Below are 3,708 nucleotides of genomic sequence, written 5' to 3'. Positions count from 1 at the left end.
ATGTGGCTTTAGTTCATAGTGTTATTGCAAAACAAAATCTGAGTTTCAGAGATATTAGAGACATGAGTTGAAAGTGGAATTGTTATATCTGGATAATGTAACACACTAAGTCTGAAGCAAAAGGTTAACTGGGTACACATTCACCTGGGTGACTGAAAGGGATCAGATAGGAAATACAAGCATGTTATGTACACCAAACAACAACATCAACATAAGTTTTGTATAAAAGGAATCATAAACTGACCATTTTTAGAACATTTAGTATTTTAAGCTACATTATATTTTTTTAAAAAAGTAAATTTAAAATTTTTTAATTAGCAAAAATTCACCATCTTGGAGGTGGCTAGGTGGCACAGTGATAGAGCATGGGCCCTGGAGTCAGGAGGACCTGAGATCAAATACGGCCTCAGACACTTAACACTTACTAGCCATGTGACCTTGGGCAACTCACTTAACCCCAACTGACCTGCCTTCCCTCTTCCAAAAGGCAAAAAAAAATTCACCCTCTCTCCTTCCACCTCTCCAAATGGGAGTGAAAGAAAAAGAAAACTCCTATTCAAACATTTATCATAAAGCCAACTTAATTTCTGCATTGATCATGTCTGATACACACATATATGTGTTTATACACACATGTGTATATATACATACATGTACATACACACAAGCACAACATTCTTATGTGCATCTCTATATATGTATATGCATTTGCATATGAATATATAATTTTGCATGCTGACTCTTTTACCTCTCTATCAAGAAGTGGATAGCATATTTAATCATTAGTCCTCTTGATCTGTGGTTGGCGGTTAGCCTGATCAGAGTTTTAAAATTTTTCAAAACTGTTAATATTTATGATATCCTTGTCATTATACAAAATATTCCCTTGGTTCTGCCCACCTCACTTTGTATCACTTCATACAAGTCTTCACAGAAATCTCTAAAACCATCCCCTTCATCATTTCTTACAGTACAGTACAATGTTATTCCATCATATTTATATACCATAACTTGCCATCACCTAACTGATAGATACTACTTCAATTTTCATTTCTTTCCTATATCTAAAAAGAACTATATTTTTGTATATTCTTAGTTTAAATTTATTTTGCTTAAGACTAATCACTGCCTTAATGCTCATATCCCTTAATTTTTCCTTCTTTCTTCTCTCCTTTCCTTCATATTTTACTGTTGAGTGACATGTTCTGTGTCCAACTCTTAAGTCTTTATATATTCTTCCCTACTTTGCAAATTCAGCTGAAAATGAGGTTCAGGTGTCAACTTCTACTTGTGTACTCTGATATGTGAGATAATTTACCCTAACCTTCCTTTCCCTTCCTTCCCAGTATATTTCTCTTCCTCTCCCTTTCAATCCTTCTTTTAAGATCATCAAGACATAATCAAATTAATATCAGTACTTCTATTTAATTAGACTACTTCTATGATCCCTAATGATGATAGGTTTTTTTTTTTGTATTTTAAAAACTTTTTCTAGCAAACAACTTAAATAAAATCCACCTTTAATTTAATGTGACAACTTCCCACAGTAAACTACTTAAAGATCAGCTTTGGTCAAGAATGGAATGAAATAGTGTAGCAGCAAGCACCCCGGCGTCCTCAGGGTTTGCTGCTACCACAGGTTCTTGGATCTGCTTTGTTAAAGGAAAGCAACTCAAAATGGGTTAACAAGCTTACTTTAATCAGTCAGACATATATCGTTTACCTTGTTCAGGGGAAAAAGGTCAGCACCCCGAACTTCAAAGCATACAGGCAGAATTATCAAGACAGAAACAGATCAAGTAGACAGATTTCCAAACGGTCCAACCATTACATCCATACCAAATCAGCATCTGGGTTTTTCAAAGCCGGCGGGGCCCTGGACAACGGCTTCCCAGAATACAGATCAAATCACAGAACACTTCTCAAAGTGAGCCCCCCCAAAAAAGCTACACATCAGGGCTTATATAGCCTTCTCCTGGCTCAGAGAATGTAACAACCTTATTGACTCACTGGCCAATCAAGAAGTATCTACTGAAAAACAAGCCTCCCACCCTAGGCTTCAGGCACACTTTAGCCTAGGGGCAGAGAAGATCTTCCAAATTTGCATTCCCATTACAAATAGTCAATCAAAAAGACATCCCTAGTGATTTTTTTAAAACCAATACATTCACCAATTATGTTCAAAAAAAACAAAAACAAAACATCAGCAAGGGATATTTTCTCAGTTTTGACTTGTGGTACGGTCTTTCCCATGTTCATGCAAATGCTGGAGCTGCATTATATCAAGTGTCTGTCATGCTAGAGAAAGGAAATACAGCTTCACATGATTCGTAGCCCCTGGATCAATGACTCTAAAGTCTTGAAATCCCAAATTATTATTGCTTCATCAATACCAGTGGCACAAAATTTGTGGCAGTCCTGCTTGTCCACTTCATAAACAGACACTTGGGTGATACTGTTTTGGTGTAGCCTGTCTAGAGCAGTGTTGTGATTCTCAGTCATGGCTCTCTTGTCCATGTTGCGGAAGCATTCTATGGCTGGATGCTCTGTTTTGGAATGTAAATAATTTGGAGATAAAGGTCAAGGAGCCATGATCATCATAATTAAACAGCATTGGGCACAGTTATGGCCAGAAGTCACCATGCTATTCACAGAGACAAACACTCAAGAGTGGGAGGAACTCTGTTTTCAGCTGTGAAACCATCATGTTTTTGGAAGCATCAGCAACTGATACAGTACTATCGTGGCTGACCCACATGAGGCAGTTCCCACTGGCAGAGAAACTAACTCCATGTACCCAACTACCACTTCTGGCACCACCAAACTCTGACATCTTTTGACCAAAAGGCATCTTGGTACCCCATGGAGTACTGGCTGGCTTTTCATCAACTTCTTCAATGTAGGCAGAAAAAACTCTGTATTTGAAGTCACAAGATCCAGTAGCCAGCAAAACATTGTTGGTGTGCCAGTCCAAACTCAGGACAGTAGAATGAATTGGCTTTTTTATGTGTTTGCTCACCCACAGTCATTTTCAGACTCAAAGTAGCACACAGAAATCAATTGAGCCCCACTATCTATGCCAAATTTATTCTCCAGGGGAGAACATTTCAGAAAGGTGGCTGCATGGTTAATCCTCAGGATCACCAGAATTGGTTTCTGGATGCCATCTTTCTGACTCCAGACATACGCATTATGATCTGCAACACAAGTTACAATTCAGTCACTCTTGGGAGCCCAGTCACTACCTGTAATGTGTCCATTGTGTTCCTTCAGTTCATGGGCTTTCACCCACTGGTTTCCATTCTTCTTGTAAAAGTGGACTTCATGATTATTAGGACTAAGGGCAATCTGAGTATGGTCTCTGTTCCAAGCATGGCAGGTGTTTGACTCTAGTAAAAATTGATGTCAGGACATTATTCTTAGTGTTTTCAAAAGGGAAAAAGCTGGGATGGGGAGGGTGCAGATGGGCCCTGGAGTGGAGGATGCACAGACTCTGGTCATTTGACATGAATAAACTCTGGTGGGAAGAGGGAGAAAGATGGAGGCCAGGATGATGATAGTTTTTAGAGGGAACATGTATATAATCTCCCTGTATTAGAAAGACATAGGTAATCCATATTTAGTTTTTTATTATTGTTTGTTCACATTTATTTTTTTTACATTTCTTTTAACTAGTGGTTTAAACTGCAGCTATTGTCTTTTCATCAG

At 38.2% G+C, this 3,708-nt stretch overlaps 1 pseudogene; it reads right to left on the bottom strand.

Annotated features, from left to right (window-relative positions):
* Positions 1 to 2,199: 2,199 nt before the first annotated feature.
* LOC138151854 (actin-related protein 2/3 complex subunit 1A pseudogene) lies at positions 2,200 to 3,414 on the bottom strand (annotated as a pseudogene).
* Between the last annotated feature and the right edge of the window lie 294 nt (positions 3,415 to 3,708).

Source organism: Petaurus breviceps, unplaced genomic scaffold (genome assembly GCF_028583685.1).
Source record: "Petaurus breviceps papuanus isolate PSGF00001 unplaced genomic scaffold, PetGlider_PUasm1.0 90919, whole genome shotgun sequence".
Lineage (NCBI taxonomy): Eukaryota > Metazoa > Chordata > Mammalia > Diprotodontia > Petauridae > Petaurus > Petaurus breviceps.
Note: the sequence above shows the minus strand (reverse complement) of the source record. Positions and strands in the feature narration are given on the sequence as shown.